Here is an 11,996-nt window from a genome sequence, read left to right on the forward strand (position 1 = left end):
AACATATTTTTTCCCTATATTAACAATAACATTCAAAAATTTGAATAAACAAAATATTAAAACTTAAAATAAAATGACTTACCATTCTTTGATAGAAAAGGATGTTTTGCAAATTTCCTACAAAAAAAAAATGATCCAACATAAGAAAGAACTAGTAAATGTAGTGCTTAAAGCAGCTATGGCCATCAATGCTAATGTTATTATGGGAATGGAGATTCCATAAGACTATATTGAGAACCTTCCCAAGGTAGACATTAGTACTATTTCTTTGATCACTAACTATTTCAAGAAAGCAAATGAAATGACACATAATTAAGAAGCATAACAATGATTCCACACTAGCAAGTGTTCAACAACCAGATGATGATTGCTATCAAGTTATTATCGGAACATAACAATGATCACTAACTAGTTCAAGAAAGCAAATGAACACTTGATGTTCTTATTGAAACACTTAAATCTTTTGAAATCAATATCTTTGCTTGAATATCAAGTTATTCTCTCTTTTTGATCTTGCCATCGGCATTAATCCTCTCCTCACTAATTATTTCTTTTTGTTTCTTCTTTTCTACACCTAATTTCACAATTAATTTTTACCAGTGAATACCCTAATACAAAAAAATCAACACTCAACAGAAAGAGAGAGTTTTTACCAGTGAAAACCTTAAAAAAGATTACCACTCAACATAAAGTATAAGAGCTTTTACTAGAGAAGGAGTATGTCGATGGAGAGGGAATCGTAGCGGGGAAAGGAGCTTAGAGGTTGCGCGAGGCCGGGGGGGAGGGGGGGCAAGCCGTTAGGGAGTACTTGTTGCAGGAGAGCTCGCATGGGGTACATAACTTCGATCTGGTTTGCGGAGAGGATTGTGCTCCTTCTCCTTCGGCCGTTTAGGGTAATTGGAGAGGAAGGAATGTGAGGAAAGGCGACGCTTTGGCTAGGGTTTGCGAGGAGAGGAACGTTTGGCAAGCTAGGGTTGCAGAGAGGAAAGAAGGAGAGGAGAGGTTTGACGCGATTTTTCTTAGGCTCTTTAAATAATGACATCTACACATAAATGACATTAGGAATTAATACATAACCAAAGAATTTTGTGTGTGTGTGTGTGTATATATATATATATATGTATATATATATATATATATATATATATATATATATATATATATATATATATATATATATATATATATATATATATATATATGTGCTAAGTGACGCTTTGTGTGCAACCATGAGTGAAATCTGACGTGGGCAATCTGAAATGGTCAAAATCTAATTTTTTTAATCCCTCTCTCATCTGCATGCAACAACTTTTCTCTCTTTCCTCTTAAATTAAAATAAACAGCATTTCTCTCTCTTATGATTGCTTGAAATAATCACTATAGTGCTGGTTTTTAAAAGTTGTGTAGCTGCTATAACGTTGTAGCAGCTATTATACAATAACTACTACACATTGTAGCAGCTACCAGTAGCTACTATAATGTGTAGCAGTTATTGTATAGCTACTACGTTGTAGTTGCAACAACGTGTAGCAGTTATTGTATAGATACTACGTTGTAGCAACTATGACACCGTTGTAGCAGTTACTGTATCGTTGTAGTAGCTACTGCATCTTTGTAGCAGCTACTACACAATTATAGTGTTGGTGTAGGTTGCACTAATAATATGGTTTTGATGTATGATAAATAAGTTAAAATTAGATGTGTTGTTTGTCAAACTACTTTACCAAGACTGCAAGAGTTGAATGGTTTGAGGGACCCGACACCATGCCGAAATCTTGCTAGGTCTGCGAGGCCCCATAGCTAGTGTGAAGTCCAGATAGGTTCGCGGGGTCCGATATCTGGCGAAAAGTCTGGTTGGGTCCACTGGACCTGATAATCGATCGAAATCTAGTTGAGTCTGCGGACCTGACAACTGTAGGAAGACCTGATGGATCAGAGGTAAGTCAAGTGACTACAAGTGGTAAGTGAAAGTAAGCAACTGGAGGAGAGATCCAGTGAGGATGTGTTTCTTGTTGAGGGAACTGTAGGTGTCGATCTAACTTAAGTCCATTTGAGAAACCTAAGTTGAGATCTTGACTAGGTCCTGGTCTCATAGAGACAGGATCTAATTAATTCTCACATTTTATCATGCTGTGCTAATTCTATTTTGTAGGGTAAAATATATTTTTTGATTGCCTATACTAACCTTTTCTTGTAGATGGAATATGCTGAAGAAAAGGGTCTGAGCGCCTGGAAGGAGTCCAAGCGCCCGAAGTAGGCTCGCCCAACTGTTGCCGAGGGTGCGCAGGCGATTCAGGTGCTCGGATTCAGTCCAAGCACTCGGAACTGAAAAATCATCTACAAGCTTACGTGGAACGCGTCGATTGGCCGAGACACATGGTCCAAGTGCCTAAAGGGGTTCCAGGCACCCGGAATGGACCTATTTAAAGGCCTTCGATCCAGAGCTTCACAACAATAATTGTGACAAGTTTCCTTCTTGCTCGATGCTCCCAAAAAGCTCCTACAACACTGTGAAACTACTCCGACAACCGATGACTCAGATTTTCATATTTTCCTTATTGTCGGTAACCTTATTTTTTAGTTCTTGTACTTATCTTGTAACACATTTTTACGAACTATTAGTGGATTGCCCAATGAAAGCACTTGATGAGTGCGAGCCTTAGAATAGGAGTCATCGAAGGCTCTGAACCAAGTAAAACTAACTTGTGTTAGCCTTGTTTGTTTCTTCCGTTTTTCGCTGCGTAACTTAGTTTTAATTCAAATTTTTCAACGATCGCTATTCACCCCTAGTGTTCTTTCCGATCCTGCAAGTGGTATTAGAGCAGGTACCACTCTGAATTGGTGCAACAACCAATCAGGCAAGGGGTGATTTTTTCTCTCTTTCAGATTTTAAGCTTTTTTGGTATACTCCAGACTAGTACAATTACCTTTTTTGGATAAATTTTTCTTGTTGCAAACGACTCTAAATTGGTGCAACACCAATCGAGTCTTAATATTTTTTTTCTTCTCCCATACTACTAATCCAAGACCTAGTCTTGGGATTTTTTTACCTTTTTCTTTTTTGTGTGCAAGGTTCATAGCCTAAAACGAGGGATACTCTACCGTATATCCTCTCATCTTTAACGGTGGTGACTTTCCGTATTGGAAGAAATGAATGGAGGTGTACCTGAAGATCGACTTTGACCAATGGTTTAGTGTCACTAAAGGATACAAGGTGTCTGTCGACAATGTCAGAATTCTAATGGACCCGAAAAATTGGAATCCGGAAATGAAGAAGAAGGCTCTGATCGACTTCAAAGCTCTCAACACAATCTAGTGTGGGCTAACGAAGAAAGAACTAAACTGTGTCGACTCACATGAAAATACAAAGGAGCTATGGGACAAATTCATAGAACTACACAAGGGAACCAACGATGTAAAGGTAACAAAAAGGGATCTATTTTTAAATAAACTATTTAACATAAAAATACAGGAAGGAAAATCTGTGAGTCAACTACATGCGAGGATAAAGGACATCCTCAACAGACTTTACACAATCGACCACCAGATGGAGAACTGCGATCTTATAAGGTACGCACTAAACACATTTCCTCGAAATGCACTATGGGCATCCATCGTGGATGCTTACAAAATTACAAAGAATTTATCTAAATTAAAACTAGATGAGTTATTTTGTAATTGAACTCCATGAACAGACTAACTCAAAGTAGGTCGAGAAAGATATTGCTCTTTTTGCAGGTCTCTCAAAAGAAGTTAAACATAAGGATAAACCAGAGCCAGAATTTAAATCTGACTCAGAAGACGAAGAAGAACAACTCATTAACATGGTCAGAAAAATGTTCATGAGAAGGAAGAACAATTTCACGAAGAATAACTTTGTTACGTATCCGCAAGTGCACGGATTTGTCGTAAGTAATAAAATATTGATCCCACAGGGACTGTTGATTAAGCACTAGAGATATCACAAAATAAGTTATCTAGACAAACCTAAGATTGGTGAGAAAATAGAGTAAGAGAGAGAGAAGAGGAAAGTGAGAAGAGAGAGATTGCTTAGTTTCTAGGATTAAGCACTTGGAGGGAATTAAGCTTTGGGGGTGGATTCTAGGATTTCGGTTTCATTATAATACTAGGAGATACTACATAGATTGCTTAGTTTCTATTCTCTATGTCAATGCTCTTGGGAAATCCTGTAACGGTTAACCCCCCTGTCACGAGGGTGCCTCGGTAGATCACATGGAGACACATCTAGTAAAGAACAATAAGGATAAGGGCTACCTACTTCCTTATGGAGGAATTTCCTCTCCTTTCAAGAGAATGTCCTAGATGTCCGTGAACGGGTCTCCCTTATTACTAGGGCTCCTCCGGTATACGATCTAGAGCACTCTCTTTACGAGAGCAGCAGTTCCTAAGGGATTATTTTTCCTTTTGAGGGAACATCTTAGGTGTCCGAAAAGGGTTACCCCTGTCACTAGGGTACCTTGGTCAATACGCTCTAAGGTATCCCGTTTGCTGGATCAACAATCCTCCACATCAATTCATCAAAGCATAGAAATATAAACATGTCACACAAGCATGAACACGACATTAACAAGTCATTGAATAGAAAAAGGTAAATCTACATAGTTCTACATCTCCATCGCATTATAAATACTCCCTAATCCTAGAAAAGGACATCTACTCTATTGTGGGGGAAGAATAACCCCATAACATAAATAAAAACATGCTTACAACCCTAGAAGAAAAGGAAGAAAAGATGCTTAATGATTTCGATGTCTTGGGGATGCTTCCTTGCTCCGGAGATGGACGGATCGTGAAAGGACGGCGGTGGATGAAGCTCTAGCATTTCCCCCGAAGGAGAAAATCCTTTCCCGAGGAGAGGGAAGAAGTCCCGAACCAAAGATCCCTCCTGAATAGGGTTTCTTAACCCTTTTATACTCTAGGGTACGGGCGCCGCACGGCCCCGTGGCACGGTCGTGCGAGGTTGGCACGGCCATGCCCATCCTCTCTTCTAGTTAGGTGCCACGGTCATGCGATTCCGCACGGCCATGTTTTCTTTCTGCACTGGAGTGGCCACACGACCGTGCAAGGTTGCACGGTCATGGCCTTCTACTTCTCTGCCTAGGGTCACACGGCCGTGCGTAATCGCACGACCATGATCCTCTCCCTCTCTGGAATGTTGGCACGGTCGTGCCATTTGGCACGGTCATGTGTTGCTTGGCCGCTGGTCATAGGGGCACGACCAAGCATTGTTCTCCTTCGGTTGTGGCCGCACGATCGTGTAAGGTTGGCACGGTTGTGCACTGTCTCCCTTCTGTTTGGCCACACGGTGGTGCGAGGTTGCACGACCCAAGCTCCTGTGTGCGTTTTAGCTCCATTTTCGCTCCAAATAGCGTCCTGTCAACAAGAAAACACACAAAGAGTATATCTTTGAACAAAAGAGTATTTATGATGAGTATGCACTAAAGGAGACGATTATGCAAAGAATATGTATGCATAAAGCAAGTGAATGTGCGCTAAAATATGCATAAATGATCATAATATTTGCGCACATCAAACTTACAAAAGATGATCAAAGCAAGTGACTCGAAGGCAAAGATCACATGCTACGAGTGCAACAAGAAAGGGCACTACAAGAATGAGTATCTAAAGATGAAAGACGACAAATCCAAATCAACCAGAAAGAAAAAGGCACTCAAGGTGATATGAGACGAGTTATCCTCAGAATAATCGGATGTTGAAGATCAGAAGCATCACAATTACATCGCATTGATGGCAATGGAACCGGAATCAAAAAGCGAGTCTAAGGACGAATCAAGCCATGAGTCCGCACTCGTTTTTGAAGGTTCGGATGAGGTATCCTCCATCTTAACCTTCAAATTTTTTAGAATAATTGCATATTTAAACAAAAAATTAATTAAATATAAAAACTAAAATGAATCACTTCTTGAGAAAAATCAATGCCTTAAAGAAGAAATTAAAAATAAAAATAAAAATCTAAATCAAGATGTAACACTTGAGGAGGAAAACATAAATTTAAAAAGTAAAATTAATAAACTTAAAGGGTTATTAGAAACTTTCACCACTAGATCGAAAAATTTAAGTTTAATTCTTAAAACTCAAAGAGGCGTGTACAATAAGTCCGGGCTCGGATACAAGTCCAACTCAACAAACAAAACATTTATATCACTAATAAGTCAAAACAAAAACCTAACTAAAGCTTGGAGTTCGAAAGTGTGCCTAACCATGCAAGTATGACTCAATCAATTCTATGTGCCCAAACACGAAATTTATTACATAAATCCATCTAAACCTAACCCAAACCAAAATCTAAAACGTAAAACAAAATCAACTAAACCAAATCTAAATCGAAAAAAATAAATTTAAATCAAATAACTACAAAGTCAACTCAAACTCAAATTATCATCAAGTCCATTATAATTACAAAAGTAATCGACATAAACCTAAAACCCAAAACTGAAAGTTCAATAATTCAGGGGAGGCTTCAAATTAGTTGACACCTCCAAAACAATAGGTTACCCGGTAGGGTAATTAGGATTAGATTAAAAAGGACAAAAGTTTAACTTGAAAAAATAGCACTGGAGAAGTTTTGGATGATAGTAGGTTAGAGAAGCTCTATCTATGCATGTCTAGGAAGATATGGCTTCGACCTAGTGCATTTGGCTTATTGGAACTAACTGAAGCCATCTCTTACCAATCCTAGCTGGTTAGAAACAAAATTTTATTATTAAGTTCAGTGAATAAGACTATTTGGAAAACCTCAAAGGCGTGATTACTCTAATGATGTCCAGGTGACTCACTACAGCTTAGAAGTTTATCCAAAGAATGCCTATTTGTTGAACCCAAAGCTAAATTTGAATCTAATACAAGTTAAACCAAACTCTGAAATACAACTTAACTCATCTCACAAACCTATAAGATCCCTTTGCTTCAAAATTTAGACGGGTGAGATGAATAAGGATAATTTAAAAGTAAACTAAATTAAATCTAAATAATTAAACTAAAATCAAATAATTATTTATTAAAATTGTTTGCAAATAAGTTTAAAAATATTGCTTATGTCTGAAAAATCTTAGATTAAGGGAGAGGATATTTATTCGGATAATTTTACATTCTAGAAAAATTATTTATATTTTCTAAAAATTTCCTATTTTGTTAGTGTTCCAAAATTTGTTTTAGCCTTAGCCTAGATCAAACCTCTAGAAAGCATGATCCTATAGATCTAGAAATTAAGCATCTCACAAACACACTAGGTTTACCTTGATTGTGTATTTATAAACATAGAATAGTGTGAGATGCGTAGGTATTTTGTCTGGACTTCATATGCTTATATTAGTGCATCAACATAAGTCTAAGCAAAAAATATAATAGTATATTGATCAAATCAAGTAGTCATTTTTCAGTAAATATCTAATTGGACATAAATACTTGATTTGACTAACCAGGTAAACACTGCTATCTTCTAATAATTAATTAGTAACCAAGGGTTAGATAGTTAAGGATCAATAATATATGAGTATGTTTAACTAAACTTTTATTACCACTACTCTTCTTAAATTATTAACTTAATTAGTTTCCAAACTTAAGTTAACTTAATCTTTGACTTAATCAATTACTAACTCAAATTAATTAATTAATTAATGAAATTAACTCAAAATAACTTTTAAACTTGAATTAATTAATCCTCAAGTTAATCAATTTAATTAACCATTAATTAATTCTTAGTTCATACTTTTTCTTAAATCAATCTTCAATTAACTTATTAAGATAATCTGTGAAATTAATTCTAAATTACGTTAATTAACTTAAGTTCATAGTTTGAAAATAACTGTAACTTATATTAATTTGTTCTTAAACAACTTATTAAATTAAATTAAATTCTTAATTTAATCAAATTTTTTAAACCCACTTAATTCTTAACTTAAATTAAAGAATTGACCTAACTTAATTATCTCTTAACTTATTTAACAAATCAGTCTATTAAAACTATTAATTAAAATCCATAACCTTAATTAAATTTTTAACAACTAAATTAACCATTTAACTTAATCACTTTTTTCCCAATTCGACTTAATACCTAACTTAATTAAACTATTTAACTTGAGTTAATTACTTAACTTAATCATTTTCTTTACTTAAATAAATTTTCTAACTTCACCTAATAAAAGTAATTAAACAATTTAACTTGAATAAATTTTTAACTTAAATCAATTTGTTAACTTAATCAAATTCTTAATTACCTTAAATTATTTTTTTAAATTAATAAATTCCTAATCAATTTAAAAAAATCGCACAAGAGCCCAAAACCAGGGGCGATCACTCCTGGTATTAGGATTCGGGCGCTCGAACTCCTGTCCAGGCGCCTCGCTTCGCCTCCCCCTCCAGGCGCCCGAACTAAGTTCGGGCGCTCGAAATGCCATATAAAAGGGTAGTAGGGAGCGCCCCCTCCACTTGCACCTTCTCATTTTCTCTTTTGCAAGGGCCCCTGATTGGGCTTTACCGCAAAAGCAAATAAAAGGGAAAAATAATTTTTTTTTGGCTTTTATGCTATTGTTACGGATCAACCGAGATCGTAAGTTCTGTTATAACCATTAATGATGTCTCAGTAATTTCTTTTTTCCAAAACTTTATTTTGCTTGTTTTAGTTCTTTTAGTATTTTATTAGGATGCTTTTGTTAATTAGGAAACGATTACATCTTGGTGCTGGTCCTTCGACTGCTAGTACAGACCCTAAGTTCTATACTGATGAACTTAGGATTAAATTTACCCACTACTACAATTTGAGGGAAATGCATCACTTTGGAAGCAACACTTTTATAAACTGTTACAGCAGAAGAAGTTTTCATAAAAATTTACAACACTTTAAATAAGTGTTGCCTATATAAGAAAATGCAACACTCATTGTATAAATACAACACTTTTTACTAGTGTTGCAATAATTATAAGAATATGCAATCCTTTTATATGTAGCATTTTTTTAAAAGTGTTTCCAATTTCTTTAATTGAGCGCGTGGGGAAAATTTTTTGAACATTTTTTTTATGTAAATAAGAGGGAGAAAAAAAAACTTAGGTGATGATTTAACCTTAGGTTTTAATCTTCCGATCCTTTTCTCCTCCCAAACTCATCGTCGCTTGCCTCTTCTCCCGATCTCTTTGTCGTATATCACCATCGCCACTCTCTCCCCTTCCTGATTCCGATTGTGATTTGTCTAGATATATGCATGTATTGTCTAGATATCTAGATAGACAGTTTTTCATGCGATCATGCATTCCATTTGTAGAGGTTATTAATTATTACTGTTTGCAACGCTTGGTTTATTGCATGAGTTCAGTCAACATAGGTCTGTGTGCTGAACTGTATAACAACTTAGTTAAAGTTGATGATCTTACCTATACCACTAGGGTCGTCGGTACGGATATTACTTTATCCTCTACTATCATCCGTACCTTTTTGGGATTATGAACATCTACATGCCCCTTTCAGTGCTACCCTCCTTAGGATCTACCATTTGGTGATCCCTACTCATATGTTATGCTCGATATGATTTATTCATATTTTTTTTTTGGGGTCAGCATGTACCGACTGTGACCTTATTTCGTTCAGTCACCCTCAGAGTCCAGGACTATGTCCTTTATAGGGTCTTAGTCACATGCATTTTGCCTTTGACCACTCGTGATGTAGCAATGATGCGCCCCTTTCATTCATTTCTCCTTTATGCATTATGTCATAGGTTATATATATATAGCTTGCACATATTTCATATCATTCTCTATTCAACTGGTATTACCACCAGTTGGCGGGTCCACATGCCCTATTGTCATATTTTGACCACCTATATGACCTCATTGGACATTGATGTCACCACAGGTGATGTTAAAGCCCTAATTGAGTTTGACATGGTTAGTGTTAGGAACTTATTCTTAGGTGGTGTCCATATAGATGATGAGTGTGTCCTATCTTGGAGGAGAGAGGACCAACACTAGCCTGATCTAGCAGCCCAGTGCCAGCTTGATCTTGCGGCTTAGGATCAGCTTGATCCAGCTCTAGGAGAGGAGGCAGGGATGGATGCATACATAGTTGATCTCTTTGGGCCACCTACGCCTCCAGTCCCTTGTACTCTAGACGACCGAGTTACCCGACTTGAGGTGGTCGTGACAAGTCTTCGATAGGAGGTCTCTAATCTTCAACGGGACATATCCTGTTCTCGAGAGGAGAACCAAACTTGTCATACTGAGTTGATGGACTTATTGAGCTCCTGGGGTTCCGACCCATCTTCCGCGTCTTCACAGCAGTATAGTCCTTGATTGCTATTTTTGTACTTGCTTGTACATATTGACTTGATGCTACTTTAGTCTTAGTTCAGTTACTAGTATTCATTTTACCTTTAGCTATTTTCACTTTAATTATTTGACTTATTAATGCTTGATAGTCTTTATTATATTATCAAATTAAGGGGGAGAAATTGTTTAGATAATTGAAAAGTAATTTTTTTCCTTAAAAATTCTTGACAAACTTACTTTTAAAAACTTCATCCAAATGTTTTGAAAATCTCTTTGAAAAATTATTTTGTGTAAAAATTACTCTTAAAGTGTTAGAAAAATTAATTTAAAAAATTTCTTTATTATCTTTTACCTTAAAAATCTTTATTAGAAAATTTTCTTTGCAATTCTTTTAAGTAGTTGATTTTTCAAAACTTTATTTTCTTTCAAAATTACTTGACATATTTGTTTGAGGCTTGCTTGAAAAATTAAGATTGCAAAATTCTTTTGCTCAAATTGCTTTATGCATATATATATATATATATATATATATATATGTATGTCAAAAGGGGAGGATAGTGGGTTAGGTTAGAAAAAATCTACTCAATAGTGGTTTAGGTTAGAGAAAATCTACTCACTTTAAACATTTCAAGCTTAATGTCGCGTTATCTACTTTATTACTTTATTACATTTTTTTTTCTAACTTCAACCCGGATTATTATTACATCGAAAAGGGAGAGATTGTTGGTGTAGATTGTACCAATAATCTAATTTTGATGTATGACAAATAAGTTAAAGTTAAATGTGTTGTTTGTCTAACTACTTTACCAAGTGTGCAGGAGTTGACTGGTCGAAGGGACCTGACACCAGGCTAAAATCCATCTAGGTCTGCGGGACCCGATAGCTGGTGAGAAGTCCAGATAGGTTTGTGAGACCCGATAGCTGGTGAGAAGTCCAGATAAGTCTGTAGGGTCCGATAGCTGGTGAGAAGTCCAAATAGGTCTGCAGGGCTCGATATCTGGTGAGAAGTTCAGTTAGGTCCACGAGACCTGCAACTGACCGAACTTTAGTTGGATCTGCGAACCTGACAACTGATAGGAAGACTTGGTGGGTCAGAGGCAAGTCAAGTGACTACAAGTGGTAAGTGAAGGTAAGCAATTGGAGAAGAGATCCAGTGAGGACGTGTTCCCCGTTGAGAGAATTGTAGACATCGATCCAACTTAGGTCCATTTGAGAAACCTAAGTTGAGATCTTGACTAGGTCCTGGTCTCATGGAAACAAGATTTAATTAATACTCACATTTTATCATGTTGTACTAACTCTGTTTTACAGGATAAAAAATATTTTTCGATTGCCTGGACTAATCTTTTCTTGCAGGTGGAAGATGCTGAAGAAAAGGGTCTGGGCGCCCGAAAGGAGTCTGGGAGCCCAGAAGGAGTCCGGGCGCCCAGAGTAGGCTCACCTAACGGGTGTCGAGTGAGTCCAGCCGATCTGGGCACCCGGACTCGGTCCAGGTACTCGGAACTGAAAAATCATTCACAAGTTGACGTGGAGCGCGTTGATTGGTCGAGCAACGTGGTCCAGGCGCCCAGAATGGACTTATTTAAAGGCCTTCGATCCGGAGCTTCACAACAACAATTGCGACAAGTTTCCTTCTTGCTCGGTGCTATGAAAAAGCTCCCGTGACACCGTGAAGCTCCTCCGACAACCGATGACTC

This window comes from Zingiber officinale, chromosome 5A (genome assembly GCF_018446385.1).
Source record: "Zingiber officinale cultivar Zhangliang chromosome 5A, Zo_v1.1, whole genome shotgun sequence".
NCBI classification, from domain to species: domain Eukaryota; kingdom Viridiplantae; phylum Streptophyta; class Magnoliopsida; order Zingiberales; family Zingiberaceae; genus Zingiber; species Zingiber officinale.